The 20072-nt window shown below is 36.2% G+C and overlaps 1 pseudogene; it reads right to left on the reverse strand.

The window, feature by feature from the left end:
• Positions 1-18849: 18849 nt before the first annotated feature.
• On the reverse strand, positions 18850-18946 carry LOC138837249 (U6 spliceosomal RNA; annotated as a pseudogene).
• Between the last annotated feature and the right edge of the window lie 1126 nt (positions 18947-20072).

The raw sequence follows: 20072 nt of genomic DNA on the forward strand, positions 1-20072 counted from the left end.
CAATCTTTGGCAGCATTATTTAAGCATAAGGTGGAGGCCCTCAATCCTCTGGATTGGATTAATGTAATAATTATAATTACCATTGTCAGATCAATTCTCCCAATTCTTATTCTTATATTTCCAGTCATTTTCCGGATGATCTTTAGATTTATGTCTTCTGGGCACCAAGACATTCATGAGCTTCAATTAAAAAATAAAAAAAGGAAGAAATGCCATGATACCTCCTGCTGAATCTGCATGAGAGATCACACCAGACAAAGCATAAGCTTCATGGAAGCATGCTTGCAGGAAGGGGGTGTTGGTTCAAGGCTTCCTATATACTTGGCTGCACCTTTATTGCCTCTACCTTTATTCTAACTATATTCTTCTTGGCTGTACATTTGTTTCCTTTATTCTCATTTTGGCTATTTTTCTATTGATCCACGAAGAGAGCATGTGAAGCCACTTACCCTCGTGTCTATCCTTGATCTTCTCTGCTCTCTCTCTCTAATTCTACTCCTCTTGCAGGCCGCCTCACATCCTCTGAGCATGTACACCTACCCCTGGGAGACCCTGGCCACAGCTGACTACACAGTGAGGTCCCCGGACCCTGCCTCCTCCTCACCTCTGCCCAGTCCCCTCTTCCCCTTGGCTCTGCCCCCTACCCTTGCACACAAGAGCAGCCCTGACTGGGCCCTAAGGCTTCCAGGCCACAGTAATTACAGCCTCAGCTCAGCTCTGCAATCCCCGCCAACCCTAGCACTTGCTCAGGGGATCGAATCTCCCCTCAGCCCCACCACTAGAGGAGACTCCTCCAAGCCTCTCCACTCCACATATCAAGAACGTGCACAGTGACCCAGTTAGAGAGAGAGACAGAGAGAGAGAGACTGAGAGACTGAGAGAGATTGTTGGTGAAAACTACCTCTCAAGGACTCAGAACATAGCACCCTTTGAGATGACTCAGCACACAGCATACTTCAAAAAACAGCACAAAGCACACTAAGAAAAAGACTCAGCACAATGTGTCCTTTGAAGGACTTAGCATATAGTAGCCTTTGGGATGACTCAGCACACAGCACCCTTTGAAGGAGGGAGTCCATAGCACGCTGTGTATAGGACTCAGTGCATGGCATGCTTTGAAAAACTCAGCACGTAGCATACTTTCCCAGGACTCAGCATATAGCACCCTGTGTTATGACTATTTAAATACGTATACTTCAGCAGAAAAGCAACATGTTTAACAACTGTTACAAATAAAGTAATAAATCAGAATATATTACTATACTAATCATTGAATGGATTTTTAGTGGCAGTCAAATATGTAAGAAAAGAGGTAATATACCATTCGTTTGCACTTAATAAGTGAGAAAGAATATTCTAGTTCTTTTAAAATATATCATAAGTTTAATGAAGAAACTATTCTGCCATGTCATATGATAATCAGATAAAGATGATATTAGAGCAAAAAACAGATTGTACTAAGTTTTGGGATGTTAATGTATGTATTTATTTTGGTTTTGGAAAATTGTGAGGATTTCAAATTGGGGTATTGTTCTTGCTAGGCTGGCATTATATCAGTGGTTAATTTTAGGATAAGGGTTCCCTTTCCACAAGAACATGCACCTGATCTGTCCTTTTAAGTTTCCCATCATCAATGGCATCAGAGTTGCACACCAACTTGTCTAGCTTCCTGGATCCTGCAGTCCTTCCAATCTTAGTCTCTAGATAGTGCACGATGTTGGAAATGATCCAATACACCCAGCTATAGATTGAGAAGGAACTCCCCTAAAATTTGGCCTGGTTTCTGTTCTCAAGCCTCCTATGTAGTTAAGAGTACAGATTGGAGCCCCTGGTGCCAAACAGTAACAGTATTTTTAAAGCAATTAGACATTTATATGACAGGTTTGTGATTACCTCAGAAAAAGAATAAAAAAGCAATGAAGCATAGAGGACAAACAGAATTTTAGCGAGCTACTCAGAGGGTGAATCAGCTTAGCTAGCTACTCTGGAGGCCGAGATCTGAAAACCACTTTTCAAAGCCAGTACAATCATGAAAAAACATGTGATTATCTCCAAAAAACCAGAAGTGCAGCAGTGGCTCAAGTGGTAGACCACTACCTTGGGCACAGATGCTTAGAGCAGGAATGATGAATGCATGCATGAGCACATGAACATGCACGTGTGTGTACAGGCACGTGTGTGCACACACACACACACACAAATGAGTATTTCAATGCAGAGTTCTTTATTTGTTTTTTTTTTTACCTTGCTGTACTTTATTTCCCTGTATTAGTTCACAAATGAACAAAATCAGCTAAGCACCTATTTACATACAACTCATCATGTTTCTCTAAAGTCTACTCTCTTTTTGGCCGCCTGCTCTATTTGACCCAAAAGTAAATTATTCAAGAGATCAATTCATCTCCCTGATCTCTGTAATGTTAGATGATTGTTTAAGTTCTTTCTAGCAATATAATTTTGTGAAATCCTACATCAAGCAGCATATTTCTTTCATGAAATGTGAAGCATCTGGAAAAAAATAAACTGTAGGTTTTACTCCTCCTGGCAAGCGTCTGGAAATTTATTATCTTCATATAATCCATGATATGTCTGTGTATGCCAAAAATGGCTGTGAAGATAAAAAGACCCTTCTAAACACATAGAATTCGTATACCATTAATAGGTATGAAGGTTTTTTTTTTTTATTATTCTGAAAATACCATACAGAAGAGTTTCAATTACATGGGCAAGATAATGAGTACATTTCTTATCAAGCATTGTTGCCTCCTCTTTTGTTTCCACTTCCTATCACTTTCCATCTCATCCCTCCTGCCCCTCCCCCCGATTATGCCCCGCCTTGCGAAAATTTTAAAGTTCATTTTTCGACAAAACATCTTGTACATCTCATTGTTACAATGGATCCAACTCTATCCTTTTTTTAAAAGATTTGTTTTTTCCCTTCCCCTCCACAAACTATACCAACATAAAATACAGTGAAAACAGGAGCTTTATGGTGGGGAAGGGACATACAAAGCAACAAAAATTCATCTTATAAATATGTTAGAAACAATCGCATGAAAGAAAAAATATTTGAATGCTTATCTTGGGGTACATTTCACCTAACATCAACGAATCTTACCTTTTCTGCTTGTCTCAGACATATCCTATTTATTACCAATAAGGGAAACCATGGGGCCTAAGTGTACTTGGGCTTGGCTTACTTCACTTAATATAATTTTTCCCAAGACTTTCATTTTCCTAACAATGGGACAATGTCATTCTTTCTGATGGAGGCAAAAAATTCCATTGTGTATATATACCACAATTTATTGATCCATTCATCTACGGAGGGGAATGTGGGTTGGTTCCAGGCTTAGCTATGGTAAATAATGTTGCCATAAACATAGTTGTGCTGGGAGCTTTAGTGTGGTCTTCTTTGTGATCATTTGCGTAAATGCCCAAAAGTGTGATTGCTGGGTCATAGGGAAGCTCCATATGAAGTCTTTTGAGGAACCTCCATACCCTTTCCAAGGTGGTTGAACAAGTTTACAATACCACCAACAATGCAGTAGGGTTCCCCTATCAACATCTCCTCCTGCATCTGTTGTTATTAGAGTTCTTGATTATAGCCATTCTAACTGGGGTGAGGTGGTATCTCAATGTTGTTTTGATTTGCAATTTTTATAGCTAGGGAGGTTGAGCATTTCTTCATGTGTCTATTGGCCATCTTTCCTTCCTCTTCAGAGTAGTTTCTCTTTAAGCCTTTAGATCACTTATTTATTGGGCTGTTGATTCTTTTAGGATTTGTTTTTGGGGGATTTAATTTTTTGGAGTTCCAGATATATTTTAGATATAAGACCCTTGTCCATTGTATGGCTAGTGAAGATCTTCTCCCAATTTGTGGACTTTCTATGGATCTTGCGAGTTATGTCCTTTGCCATATAAAAGCTCTGCAATTTCATGCAGTTCCATTTGTCAACCTTTCTATGATTTGTTGTGTTTCTGGGTATATATTAAGCAATTTTCGGCCTGTACCAAGGAGATCTAGGGTTTCTCCTATTCCATCCTGTAATGTTTTCAGAGTGTCTTCATATTGTGAGGTCTTTGATCCATTTGGAGTTGATTCTGCTACAGGGTGATATATAAGGATCTAGATTTATTTTTCTACAAGTAGTTAACCAATTTTGAGAGTACCACTTACTGAAGAGGCTGTCTTTCTTCCATTCTATTTTTTTCAGCTCTCTTATCAATGATTAGATGGCTGTAGGTCTTTAGGTTCATTTCAATTCTATTCCATTTGTCCTGAGGTCTGTTCTTGTGCCAGCACCAAGCTGTTTTGCTTACTATGGCTTTGTAGAAGAGTTTGAAATTTGGTACTTATTTTCCTCCTACACTGTTCTTTCTGTTAAGGATTGTTTTTGTTATTCAGGGTCTTTTATTGTTCCATATGAATTTTTGGATTGCCTTTCCTATGTCCTTGAAGAGTGAGGTTGGAATATTGATAGGTATCACATTCAATTTGTAGATACCATTGGGAAGTATTGCCATTATCATGATTTGATCTTTCCAATCTAGGAACATGGGAGTTTTTCCACTTTCTAAGTTTGTTTTGATTTCCTTTTTCAGGTATTTAAAGTTTTCATCATAGAGGTCCTTCACTCCTTTGATTAAGGTAATTCGTAGGTATTTTATTTTTTGTGGGGCTATTACAAATGGAGTTGCTTTCCTAATTTCAGCCACAATTTTCTCATTGTTGGCATACAGAAAAGCCATTGATTTTTGAGGGTTAATTTCATACCCTTCTAATTTGCCCAAGTTTTGAGTAACCTTGAGTAAGTTGGGAGCGGGGTCTTTAAATACAAGATCATGTCATCTGCCAAGAGGGAAAGCTATACTTCTTCTTTCCCTATTGGGTTCCTCTTTATGTTTGCACTGAAGAGCAGTAGAGAGAGTGGGCCTCCTTGTATCGTTCCAGAGTTTAGAGGGAATAGCTTTAGATTTTCACCATTGAGTATAATGCTTTCTGTAGTTTTGTCATACACAACCTTTATTGTATTGAGGAATGTTCCATAGATTCCTAATTTTTCCAGGACCTTCACCATAAAGGGGTGTTGGATCTTGTCAAAGGCTTTTTCTGCAACTATTGAGATAACCATGTGGTTCTTATACTTGGTCTTGATGATGTGATGAATTATGTTAATTGATTTGTGCATATTGAAGCAGCTTTGCATCCCTGAAATGAATCCTGTTTGCTCATGGTGTATGATTTTTTGGATGAATTGTTGAAGTTGATTAGCTAAAATTTTGGTGAGAGGCTTTGCATCAATGTTCATCAAAGAAATGGGTCTATAGTGCTTTTTCTTTGATGAGGGTTTGGGGATGAGGGTTATGATGGCTTCATAGAAAGAGTTCGGTAGTGAACTTTCTCTTTCAATTTCATTGAAGAGTTGGAGGACTATTGGTGTGAGCTCTGCTTTGAAGACCTTGTAGAATTCTGCTGTATAACCATCTATTCCTAGGTTTTTCTTAGATGGGAGTTCTCTTATTGCTCTTTTTATTTCAATGCTTGATATGGGCCTGTTAAGATGGTTTAACTCATCTTAGTTTCTGCATGTCAATATTTGCCAGGAAAATGTCCATTTCTGCCAAGTTCTCAAACATATTAGCATAAAGTTTTGAGCAGTATTCCTTTATAATGTTCTAAATCTTGGTTGTTTTTGTAGTGATGTTTCCATTCTCATCTCTGAGTTTATTAATTTGGGTGTGTTCTCTTCTTTTTCTTTTTTAAGGGTCTGTCAATTTTGTTAATTTTTTTGAAGAACCTTCTCATTTTGTTGATTCTTCATATGGGTTTTTTGGATTCTAATTCATTTAATTCTGATTGAATTTTAATTCTTTCTTTCCATCAACTGGATTGGGGTTTATCTTGATTCTCTTTTTCAAGGAGTGTCAGATCTCATTAAATTGTTGGTTCCAGGTCTCTCTAATTTGTTTATATAGGAACTCAGAGCTATAAACTTGCCTCTAAATCGTGCCTTTTCTGTGTCCCAGAGGAGCAGAAAATCTCTGTGCTAGTTTTTGTTGAATAATATGAACATTTGAACCTCGATTCTAAGCTCTTCCATGACTCACTGATGTTTGAACAGAGTGTTTTTCAGTCTCCATCTTTTACTGGACTTTCTTTGGTGGCTTTTTGTGTTGAGTTCTAATTTTATTCCCTTTTGGTCTGATAGAATGCAAGATATGAATTCAATGTTTCTGAATTTTGACAAGTTTGATTTGGAAAATGTTCCATGTGCTGCTGAGTAAAAAGTGTACTGTGATGCTACTGGATGAATATTTGCTAGATGTCTGCTAAATCAGTTGATGTATGCACTTGTTGAGATCTGCGGTTTCTCTGTTGAGTTTTTGCCGAGTTGATCTATTTAGTGGGGATAGTGGTTTGTTAAAGTCCACAACAATTAATGTTGTTGGATCTATGTGAGATTTAAAGTAGTATTTCTTGGATAAATTTGGGTGCACTATTGTTTGGCAAATATTTAGAATTTTAATATCCTCCTGAAAGAGATATTAGTATGTAGTAACCTTCTTTATCTCTCCTCAATAATGTTAATTTGAAGTCTATTTTATCTGATATTAGGATTGCAACTCCTGCCTGTTTTGGGGGGCCGTTTGCTTGGTAGATTTTGTTCCAGCCTTTCACTTTCAAAATGTGTTTGATTTTTATAGGCAAGTTGTGATTCCTGAAGGTAGAAGATAGAAGAATCTTGCATTTTAAACCAACTAGACAGTCTATGTCACTTAATTGGAGAGTTACATCCCCTAATATTGAGAGAGAGGACTGAGAGGTATTTGGGTGCTCCTGCCATTTTATCCACCTTCTTGGGTGCTGCGCCTTCTGGATTCTTTCTATGGTTCTTGGATTCTGTTTGTATGTGGTTTCTTGGCCCTTATTGTGGTCTTGTTGTTTTTCTATGTTTAGGACATCTTTAAGAATCTTTTGTAGAGCTGATTTGGTGGAGATATATTGTTTGTTTTTCTTTGCTATGGAAGATTTTTATTAGACCTTCAATTATGAAGGAGAGTTTAGCTGGGTACACTATTTTTGGTTGATAGTTGTTTCTCTTTAGAGCATGGCATACACCATTCCAGGTTCTTCTTGCTTTAATTGTCTCTTTTGAGAAATCTGAGGTGATTCGAATTGGTTTTCCTTTATAGGTGACTGATCTTTGCTCCTTGACAGCTTTAAGGATCTTTTCCTTGGTCTTAATTGATCCTGTGTGGCTTATAATTAGTTGGACGATGGGAAGTCCTGTTCTTGTCTGGTCTATTTAGAGTTTTAAAAGCTTCTTGTATCTGAATATGCCTATCTTTTTGCTTGTTGGGAAGTTCTCTGCTGGGATCCTGTTGAACACATTTTCTATACCATTACCTTCTGTCTCTTTGTGCTCCTCTACACCCATTTCCCTCAGATAAGGCCTTCTGATGGTGTCTTTCAAATGTTAAATAGATCTATCATCTTTCTTGAATTTGTCTTGGATAGTTGTATGTTTTTTCTCTATAATACCTAGGCTGTCTTCACTGCCGGAGATTCAATCTTCTGCATAGGCTAACCTACTGTCAAGACTTTCTACTTTATTTTTCATTTCTTTTCCTTTTAATTGGTCGGCTGTTATGGCTTCAAATTCTTTGCTGGAGCTGTGTTTTAGATCTTGTATGAAATTCTTTACTTCCTTAATTTGGTGTTCAGTGTTTACTCTCAAATCACTTAGTTGATTGGTTATGGTTTCCTTGGACTCCCATTCCTTCTGTTGGGCTCCATTCAACATTCCCTTTGTGGTCTCCCTGACTCCTTTCAGGTGAGTGTTTATGGATTCCATGAATGGCTCTATTGATCTTTGTCTATGCTCATCCAGCTCTTGCAATTCTTGTATTACTCTTTGATTAGATTTCTCACGTTCATGTAACTTCTGTAGTTCTCTTTGACTGATCTCAGCCTGCTCACACAATTCCTTTATTTCTCTTTGAGTATTCTCAACCTGCTCATACAATACCAGTATCAATCTTTGAGTAGCTTTCTCAAGCCCATGAGCTTCCTGTTTTGATCTTTGGTTTGCCTCCTCTCTCTCCCTAACACGTTAACACTGAGTCCTTTGCAGGGTTTCAATCTTTTCATTCACCATGTTTACCAGTAGTGTTTGTAGAGCTTTTTGGGAACTCTCATCTGTTCTGTCACCTGATTATCTTGAGTGGGAATTGAGATACCCGGACTTGCCATTTTCCTTGTGTTTTTCATGCTTGTTCTGCCCATTTGGGATGAAAGTAATGCCAGTTTTGTGCTAGAACACCATTTTAAGGCAAGAATCAACCAAAGCCCTGTAATTGCATAGTCAAATGTTTGAAGATGCAATCTAGTTCAACAGATACAGTCCATTCAGCATTAAATAACTATGTTTTAATGGGCTAAGAATACCAAAGAATAATTTGAAAAACCAGAAATTGTTATGTTTAGGGAGAAAGGTGGGGAAAACTGGGTTAGAGGGATGTGGAAAGGTAAAAGGAGAGTGAAATTAACCAAGTCCTAATCTCACAGAGGGAAATGGATTGGAAAGAATGATAGAAAAAAGAGAAGAAAAAAATTTAAATAAGAGACAAGCAAAAAAGGAAATACAAATATTTAAATTTAAAAAGTGAAACTCTTAAAAGTAATGAAAATTTAAAGAAGTAAAATTGAGAGATGAACGGGGATGAGAGGAGGGGAGGGATAGAAAGGAGACCTGAAAAACTAAAAAATAAAAATACTTAAAATAATTTATAGGTATAAATAAATAATACTGCTATTAAGGAATTTAATCCTAAGAGGTTTTGAATTGAGTAATACATTTTTGGATTAAGAATGTACACAATTGGGGATAAGGTCTTATAATCAATGACAGGTATATAGGAGGTGAACAGAACAACAAATAATTCATGCAAAAAGAACAAAAGATGAAAAAGTAAAACTAATGAGAAAGAAAGAACAAAAAAGACCAACATGTCAGTAAACTTTTTTTTAAAAAAGCACACACACACACACACACACCTAAAAGTTATAAGAGGAAGAAAAAAAAGATTAATGAAAACAATTTTTATAATTAAAAAGTAAAAATTTAAAAAGATACCAAAAAAGACTTCTTTGATTTTGTTTTTGGGGGGTTGATGGGAAGATCCTGTATCTCCCTTGTGTCAGTAACCAGTCTCTTGGTGGAGTCTCTGGTTTGCTTGTGGTGTTTGGTTTTCTGTGGCTTGATTGGTTTCTTAAGTCAGTTTGTTTGGGCAGGCAGAAAAAATTCTGTTTGTTTACCCAGAATTTGTGATCGCCTCCCAGGCTAGTTCAGTGGGAGGGAGATCTGCTTTGAGTATCACAAAAGAGGGAGGTGGCTGTTTCCTCTAGTTTGGAGTTGCTGTGATAAGGCTGGGTTCTGGGTAAAGTTGAGGCCTTTCAGCAAACAGTAGCTTCCCTGAGGGGCTAGCTTCTGAGACATTCACAGAACCCAGCCTGGAGCCATTCTCAGGGTTTATGTTTACTGAATTTCAATTGATTGTCAGGGCTGTTGTAGGGAGGGGCAGCCTCTGGCTCTGTTTACCCAGTGAAGAAGGCCACTCTTCGTGGGTGTAGCTTTCTCTGCCTTGTTGTGGTGACTTTCCCATGGGTGGAGTTGAGAATGGCAGGTCAGGGTAGGTACTTGTGACTCGCTAAATGACTCTTTTGTTTTCATCAAAGAACTGAGTTGGATCTAGCTACTTAGCCAGGCTTTTGTCTACATCAAAGGTGGATATCTCCGGTGTTGGGGGGAGGGGTGTCCTTCCCTCCTCTGCTCCCTTTGAGAAGGAGTGAGGATGTCAGTTTTGTACTCACGCGGGAGTGTGGGTTCCTGGGTAGCCTCTGGTCTGCTATCTGCAGGATGAAGATATCTGCTACTTGTCAGTTCTTGCTCGTTTTGAGTAAAATCTGCTTGCCCGCTGCATCTGGCACATTTATCCCAGACTCTCTGGGTTGTAGTTATGGCGGCTATGGATGGCACCACAGTCGCCACAGCAACCTCAGCCATGGCTGCTGGAAAATGCTCAGATCTGTCTCCTTACCTGGATTTTCCCTCTCTGCCCAAACTCTCTGTACTGTGATGGCACACTTGGTGTGCCTAGGACTGTTCATTGGAACATTAGAACTGCTTTCTATGCAAGAGCTTGTTTAGCCACCAGATTCTCCTCTGCCATCTTCTCGAAATTTCTGAAGGTGTTTAAATATTACTGGAATTGTTTTGGAATAAATAATGTTCACCTTGACTATCTTGAGAAAGAAGAATTGGTTTTTCCGCACTATAAGTAAGAACTTGAGTGAAAGAAACCAAAGGAAAAATGAGGAACAACTCAACACATACATTCAAAAGAAACAAAACAACCCAAGAAAACACCAATTAACTCAGTACTCAAGAACCTGCAGGAAATGAAAAGATTTTTTTAAAAATAGCTATGATAAGCTTATGAAAATCCTGACTACGAGGGAGTCTACTATTGTGAGGATAGTGGTTAAAGCTCAGACTAGACAGAAAGATCTGTACACAATGCGAGGCACTTGTTAAAAATTCTAAATTCCAGGAAGTATAACATAAAGTAGACTGAGCCCACGATCACACACAAGTTGGAAGCAAGATTCTATCTGAAAGTTAATCAGGATAATTTAGGGCTGTGGGCATGCCAAAGTGGTAAGAACATCCATTTAGGAGACACAAGACACTCAATTCAAATTCCAATCTTATGTGTATTAAAGAAAAAAAAAAGCTATGACTTTAAATAATGGGAATAATTGCAAGATTTGAATATTTGAGTGGAGAAAAATCCATGAGAGAGGTAGAATTTATCCATGTTGTAATACTTTCTACTTAAGTGATAATATTATGTGGTACTCCAAACATAACAGAGTTACTTTGCAAATGAGCATGGATGTGCATTTGGGTGAAGGAAATACTCTATTTACACAGGTGTAAATTAAATACTTTTTGGGGGTAGATTTTAGTTCTTGTACTAAGAGCCTGGGTGATATCTCTGAGTCTTTTCTCTCAAGGCTATCACTCTACTACTATGAGCCACAGTTCCAATTCTGATTTTCTGTTGGTTGTTTGGAGATAAGAGGCTCATGGACTTTCCTGACCAGGATGGTTTCAAACCATGATCATCAGATCTCAGCCTCCTGAGTAACCCGGATTCCAGGCCTGAGTCGCCCATGTTTTTAATAATTTAGTAAATTGTACAGTTACAGAAGTTATAATTTATCATTATAACCTTTATAATATATATGTTTATATTTATATCAATGCATACATATAGAAATATTTAACATATTTTTGTATCTACAGTAGATTTATGAAATCATCCTTCATTATAAAATAACATGGAAACAAGTTTAATGAGGAGCAAAACAAAGGGAATTTTCACATGTTTCTTGTTGTTGAATGAAATATGAATTGTGAGAATCAGTTTGAGAAAACCATTTAACAAAATGTATAATGGCTATTAATTCCAATCCCTTTATTTGCCCATATTGTGCATCCTCACACATGAGTGTCAAAATCAAACCACAATTTTTTGCCTTTGTATATAATTCACATGTTTTAATTTAGGGGATAGGTGAAGTAATCAAATAAATATTAAAATAATACTAAATGAGGCTATGAGTTAGAGCTGAAAATTATTTAAAATATGATAATAGCTAATTTAATTCCATATCTCTTACTTTTGCTCTATTGTCATATACCTCATTCCCTCATTAGGAAAGTACATAGAATGTTCTCACTAAATTATGTGTAAAATTATGAAAAATGTATTAAAAGAATATGGGCACATCGGGGCTGTGAAAGTGGCTCAGTGGTAGAGCTCTAGCCTTGCATGCCTGAGGCACTGGGTTTGATTTCTCAGCACCACATAAGCAAAAAGAAGAAAGCCAGAAGTGACGCTGTGGTAGATTGCTAGCCTTAAGCAAAAAAGCTGAGGGACAGCACCAGAGGGGCCCAGAGTTCAGGCCCCTCGACTGGAAAGAAAACTATAACAACAACAAAAGAATATGGGCACAGTGTAGATTTAGCTGATTGGTACCTGTAGGGAGTAGTGTGTTTTTGAGGACCTGAAAAACGTTGTGATATAGATGAAGGAAGGGATGTGCTAATTCTGGAAAATTGGCTAGAGGATTGCTCCCAGAAAAACAGTGATGATTTTTTCCAAAAGGTTAGCATAAAATCACTCTCACAATCATGTTCACTACTGCACTACTCACCGTAGAGAATTTATGGAAACAGCCCAGACGCACTTTAGCAGAGGGATGGTTGGAGAAAATGTTGCACATATACACAATTGGATTGCACCCATCCATTATAAAGACTGTTACAGCATTTGCAAAGAAATGGATAGAACTAAAATTATGTTAAGTAAACGAAGTCACAGCCAGACACAAAAAGAACGCGTATTTAGAAGCCAGAATTTTATGCAAGTTAAACAACAGTATTAATCAAAGCATGCTATTTGTAGAGGAGTATTTAACAGGTGTAATTTCTTATAAAATTGAACTTTTAATCCAACAAAATGAATACCAAGAGGCTACCACTTGGAAAATGTGAGGGGAAATCAAAGGGAAGAAATAAAGAGACTTATGGAAGTAGAGAGTTAAGCCATAATATTCAATGCAGATAGTATGAAACTAATAAAAGCGAAAGTGGGTTGAGGTTTGGAAAAATGTGAGAAAGTTATGTAAAGATCCATTGTAATTATAAACTGATTCATTGAATGGAAAACATTTCGTACAACTATTTAATAAAAATATAATTAAAAACAATGGAGACATCTGACCTTAAACCATGAGTCAAAATATTAGAATATATCACATGATAAAATAAAAGGTAGAAAGTATCAAATTCTGATTGGTTTTCCAAGTACTTTACCTTTGGTATCTAATTTATTCCTCACAATAATCCCATCAAGTGAAACTATTTCTATTTTTAATTCTAAGATGATGATATTTAAGTCTTCAGAGTTGGAATTACTAGTACAACATTCTACACACGGTAAGTGTTAGCTTGCGTTCCATTCCCACTATATGAACTAACTTCATTCTATTTTATAACTAAATACCAGCACTCAGCCTACTAATTCTAGGAAAATTCCCAAAATTATTGTGCACACTCTAATAATATTTCCTTTATCTTTGTTAGAAAATAGGTAACTAAGCTGGACACCGGTGGCTCACACCTATAGTGCTAGCTACTCAGTAGGCTGAGATCTGAGGATTGTGCTTCAAAGCCAGCTCGGGCAGGACAGACTGTGAGACTCTTATCTCTAATAAACCACTAGTAAACTGGAAGTGGCACTGTGGTCCAAGTGGTAGAGCGCTCGCCTTGAGTGGAAGAGCGCAGGGACAGCACCCAAGCCCAGAGATCAAGCCCCATGACCAACAACAACAAAAAAAGAAAATAAGTAACTGTAATAAGAAAACTCCAAGTTCATAATCAATTTATACCTCCCTGGTGAAAGGAACTGCTAAACTATAACAATTCTTGATTTCTAGCTCAAAATAGTAGAAATAAAATTTTATGCCTTCACTCAACACTGCACTGCCTGGGTACCCCATCTCTGGTTAACACAGTCTTACTGAAAGAATGACCTGCCCAATTCCTGATGGAAACAGACTGCAGGTCTTTTGGAGCAATCGTTTCCACATTGTAGCTCACCTAAATTGTTTACCATTAGAAGTATTTTGATTGCTTTTTATACCCACCATTTTGAGAGAAATGTACAACTTTAAAATGTTATTAAAGAAAGACTGATATAAAATCACATTTGACCCCAGATAAATATTTTACCTTTCATATACCCAAAAATGCAGTCTTACCTATTATTAATGTTAGGAACAAGAGGTTAAAAATCATTGACACCAAGACCTAATTATGAATTAAAGACTCTCCAACTTGTGAATACAATTGGTTTAAAAAGACAACAATACTACTGCATTTTTAAGTCCCTATGAAAATGATAATGATTCGCTATGATAATCATAATGATAAACTATTAACACTTAAAAATAACTCATTTTCTTGGGAGTAGGACAAAAAGCACAAGGTCAATCCTAATCATTTTAAAAGACCTTTATTTATACTAAAAGTTCACTCATAACTATAAAGATTCTAAACCTAACTGAAGTATAGAGGAAATAATTTAACTGCATCATCTACATTCAATAGACTATTAATAGAAAACAAAATTACACTAATAATTAGCTTACCCAATTCACTTAATTCTTTTATTCTATTCCATTTACTTTCATAAAAACTGGGTTTTCATAAAATGAAGCATAAAAATGGGTATATACCCACTTACATTTTCAGATCTTAACAATATTTCAGAAATTTTAGCTCTACAGTCAATGAACTGAAATAATACTAAAATATTCAAAAGATTTTCAGAAATTGCAAGACTTGCTCCGAGATGTTATGTATATTGGAAGAGATATTCAAAAAACCTTATTTGTTAAAGTCGCCGTATTTTCTCCCACAAAAGAGCCATTAGTAAAGATACCTGTGCATGTACAAAACACCTTCAAATGCACCCACAATCTGGAAATAACACTTGCTTTTTGTTTGTTCGTTTTTGAAAGGAATATCTAACAAGCATATCCACAATACTTATTTTCAATGAATAAGATGGGATATTCAAACATAATATGGGTTGGATTATCTCTTAGTGAGAATAGATATAATCTTGCAAAGAAAGTGATTTTCAACAGAAATCCGGAAAGAGTTTATCCAACTTGTGTTTCACAGGAATAATCAGAGAGTAATACCTGTTTGGTCAAGTCAGTCCAAATCACTCTATGAGTGTATCTTAAAAGTATAACCAATTTAAGAGGTCAAATACGTATTTTGTACTGACACTCATCTTATAGCAACAACTTACCAACTAATTATGTCTGAATCTTTTTACCTAACATACAATAAGAGCTGACAGCGGTCTCTTTTTCTAACTTAATATTGTAAATGCTTTGATTATGATATTATTAGACAAATAATATATACAAAGGATGGTTCCACTGAAATGACATGAGAGAACACTGATAAATAAAAACATTGCAACACAGTTAGCTTTTTTTCAGCCTCACCCTGTCCACATTGGCAAGCAACATTGCAACAGCACACACACACATATACACATACACACATGTTCGCACATGTACACACACATATACATGCATGCTAAATTGAGGGTTTATTGTACAAAAAAGTCCACATAAAATATTAGTGATTAGGACAAATGATAATATGCCTTATTACAAAATAATACATAAACCATTACCACGCATGTTACATTTTACATGCCTCTCCACATGAGACCACTTAATTTAGTTTTAATTAATTAATTACCTTATTAATTAATTTATTTGTTTGGTGCTAATACTAGGGCTTGAACTCAGGGCCTAGCTTTGTCCCAGAATTTATTTTTTGTTTCAGTTTTCTCAAGGCTAGCATTTTACTGCTTGTACCACAGCTCCATTTCAAGCTTTTGCTGGTTACTTTAAAATCAGAATCTAATGGACTTTTTTTTCTTGGTCTGCTTTCAAACCACAATGCTCAGATTTCATCTTTCTGATTAACTACTACTAAAGACATAAACCATCAGTGTGGCTTCTACTTTTTCCTATATAGTTATCTAATGCACATACTTAGATGGTAATATTAAAATGAGAGTATAGAAGCAAGATGTACAGTGATGATACTGTCCTGTCAGAAATTCAAGTTAGTAATGTAAATTTATTCTTAAAACCATACACAAAAAATACCATGATATAGTGTAAGAGAACTCACTATTGAACATAGGAGCCTTAAGAGCTTTCTAATAGATCCATTATTTATTGGTACCCAACATTAGAAAAATGTATGAGGCATTGGTAAAATAGAAGTGCTTTGCATGACTACATACATTCCTTGTTTTTATAAGAAACTTGCTTTCATCTAAAAAGTAGGCCTGTCTATTGTCTTCATGTAATTTTGATGATTGAAAGTGCTTAGTGAGAAGGTCAAAATGTATTAGTAGTCCTTCACTGTCAATTCTCATTTTCTTCTTGGAGAATATAATGATCAAATCAGTAGTTCAGAATCGGCAAGCAATACTTCAGAATCATGCTTCCAGTGCAAGTGGATCACCAGTAAGAAATCCTCAATACCAATTTCCACAAAGTTTTGTCACAGATACAATCTCCCTGCCTTCTCTAGCTGCTTTACTACCCTCTTATTCCTTCATTGTACAAGAAAAGTATGATTCAACTGATTTCAGTCAGATCTGTTACTAGAACTATCAAGGATTTATTTTACTGTCTGTAATTTGGTAAAGTTATGTCTCTTTACGTAGGCTACTAAAAATGTATTTACTAACTTCAAGTAAATACATAAATTCGATTTCCATCTCTTTTAAAAAATAAAATTTTGTTTGCTCTACAAATTGATCAGAGGCATTGATTTTGTGGCTAGCTACGTCATTACACATCTGTCTCTTTCTTTCTCTCTCCCTTTCATGGTTCTCATAGATAATATGATTGCTCCATAATTATCCTAATTTATTTTGCTTTTATATTTTTGGTTGTATCATTTCACTTTTTGCTCTGCCATTTCCCAAATCATTTATATAGAAGACATTATTTCCTATTTTCTCATGCCTAGAATAAGCTGCACATGAAGACATCACTTGTCCTCATTTTCAGTGTGTACATTTGAATATGGAGGAATATCTTTCCTCTGCTCTCCATCAATTCCCTACTCTCCAGTTAGAATAATTTCGAATAGTAAAATTGGAAAAAGAGAAAAAACAATCTTGGGGAATAAACAGTTACAGAAAATTCACCAGATATTTCTGACCAGTTCAACCAATGTGAACTATTAGGGAAATAAATGGACACCTCATTCCCACTGGCACTCAAAGTCTCTGGTTAGGCAATTCTTAGGAATATGGGGAACAAGGTGGAAAAGTAAGGAATGGTATCAATTGCAAGAAAAAAAAAATTGGAGAAGGATCCAAGCATATTTCTTCATTGTGCTGCCGAAAATATTCAGCTTACTACAGTGCGGAGACTTCTTTCCCAAAAGGCCACTTATGTGAATAGTAGGGATGATGATAAGTATACCCCTCTTCGAGAAGCCTACGGCGGACAATTAAACATTGTCAGTGAGTTGGTGTCTCAAGCGGCACATGCAATAACTGTAGATGACTGGACACCCCTGAACAGTGCATATACGTGGAATAATACCAGAGTGGCTTCTTTCTTACTTCATCTTGATACAGATACCAATGCCCAAACTAAAGGACTCTTTTTTAAAAAAAATTTTTTTGGTCTGGTCGTGGGGCCGGAACTCTGGGCCTGGACGCTGTCCCTCATCTCTTCAGCTCAAGGCTAGCGCTCTACCACTTGAGCCACAGCACCACTTCCCGCTTTTTTTTCTGCTTATGTGGTGCTGAAGAATCGAACCTAGGGCCTCATGTATGCAAGGCAAGCGCTCTACCACTGAGCCACTTTCCCAGCCCAAAAATTTTTGTTTGTTTGATTTTTGTTGTTCTTGTGGGTTTTTTTTTTGTTCGGTCATGGGGCTTGAGCTCTGGGCTTGGGTGCTGTCCCTGTGCTCTTCAGCTCAAGGGGAGTCCTCTACCGCTTGAGACACAGTAACACTTCCCCAAACTAAAGGACTCTTGACACCCTTATATCTTGATGTTGAGAATTGAGATAGCAAATATACGCTGGATCGCCTTCTGTTGAACTATTATATAAATCCAGGCCTGAAGAACAACATAGAAGAAACTGTATTCGATATTGCCAAAAGGATAAGTATGTATCACTACCTCTATGAAGTTGTGAAAGGCTGTACAAATTGTTCACCGAAGTCCTAATGGTCGGGTTAAGTTTCTTAAATTTCAAAAATGCAAGTCCATCTTTTGTGTCCCTACAAAATATTTTCACAATCCAAATAAAAGCAATATCTTTTTTTTTTGGTCGGTCATGGGGCTTGAACTCTGGGCCTGGAGCTATCCCTGTGATCTTCAGCTCAAGGTGAGCCCTCTACCACTTGAGACACAGCTCCACTTCCAGTTTTCTAGTGGTTTATTTGAGATAAGAGTACCACAGACTTTCCTTCCCAGGCTGGCTTTGAACCATGATCCTCAGATCTCAGTCTCCTGTTTAGCTAGGATTATAGGCATGAACCACCAGTGCCCGGCAGCACCAAAATTTTACTGTAAAAATTCATGGATTCCGCGGAATTCTTCCAACTGAATTGCCTGCCTTGGATGGAAAAATATATTCAATAGTTTTTGTAAACATGTATAATAACTTCTTCAGAGTTTGTGATTTTTTAATAAGAAATAATTTTAATTTACCTGTTGAAATGAGTAGTACAGAAACTAAAATATTTCTGGTGCTTGTCTGAAAAAGTATATATTAAAATATTCTATATTCTATGTTTGCATAATGTTCATAATTTATTTTCTCCTAGATATACTTTGAATTCTATATTATTTTATAATATATAGGATCATTAATGTGTCCTTTTGGATTGTATTCCATATAGAAACAGTTTGAGTCCTTTTTTTCTAGGTCTTAATATTATTTTTCTTTGGGATAAAATGACAATATTGTCTATTTTGAAAAGTTTTGTAAAGTTTATGCTATGTAAACACCTTTCTGAGGTGATTTAATACACTAATGTCAAACTTAATTTAATTATATGAATTACGGGTATTGTTACACTTGTAATTTTGTCATCAACTTTTTAATCACTTTTTTTCATTTCTTGCATGTGAAGAATGAAAAATATGGAATACTTCTCAAATTTTCATATTGTACTTGTGCAAGTGCCATGTTAATCTCTGTATTGTAATTTGAGTATACTTGCTGCTGAAGCATGTAGTATCCTCTAAATTTAATAGTTAATGATGCAATCTTTATACAGGCTTATATCTATGGGTGCCTACTTGTAACAAGGAAACCTTATTGTTCCTAACAATGCTATTGATCTTATTTCCCTAAAATTCTGTGAATAGTGGAAAAAATTATATTGATCAGTCGATTGCTCACATTTCCAAACTTTTTTTGCCAATGAGTATCTTAAATCTTTTTATTTGGAATTTGATCATACTCTCTATTATTTATAGTTTGGTCCAAATGTGATGGTTTCTCAAGTACTTATTTATCCAGCTTTGTGGACCTAATGGATTCAAACTAAGCGTTGCTTAAGAGCTACTTCTAAACTTCTTCAGCTGACATTTTCCCAAATAAAGTTTTACTGGAACAAATGTCTACCTGAGCCTTTACCCTTCTTCCATGTGGGAAGAGACCAACCAGAATACCTTACCATGACAGCAAAGATTTTCTTACTAGAACAAAACTAATCTTGGTTATAAGGGATCATAGAGAGATGAACAGTTCAAACAGAACTGTTCAGACGAGAAGGTATTTTATCAAAATATAATTGTTTATTATACATTCCATTTAAAAGTAGCTAAAGCCAAGAAGGTGAAAAAATTGTTCGTATGCATGATTACTTAATGTCCTGACCTGTCTCTAACTTCCTGGCAGGAACTTACACTACTGCCTTTTTATCACCAAATATTTTCATAGTTGCAGGAGAAGTGCATATGTTTCTCCTCATTATTAGGCATTAAATTGATAATGTTTTAATCACAGTCTTTTCTCTTGCCTCCATGCTGTAAATCTACAAATGATAAAGCTTTAGTTCTAACTCTATCAAACACTGAAGTAGAGATAATGGAATCATACTTTAAAACAGAGTTGCCTTTGATACAGTAACTACAACAGAACAATACAAAACGTGTGTCTTTTAATCATATTATATATAGTTATATATTTTATATTTTTATGTGCTGATTTTATATTTCACACAATGAAACTTACTAGAATTAGTTGATAATTTGACAAATAAATTGATATTTATTTACTCCAATAAATAGAATTGGAATATAAATATTTAGGTTTCAAATATATATTAGACTAGGAAACGTATCAATGCAAT

This window comes from Dipodomys merriami, unplaced genomic scaffold (genome assembly GCF_024711535.1).
Source record: "Dipodomys merriami isolate MVZ:Mamm:240054 unplaced genomic scaffold, mDipMer1.0.p SCAF_268, whole genome shotgun sequence".
NCBI lineage: Eukaryota > Metazoa > Chordata > Mammalia > Rodentia > Heteromyidae > Dipodomys > Dipodomys merriami.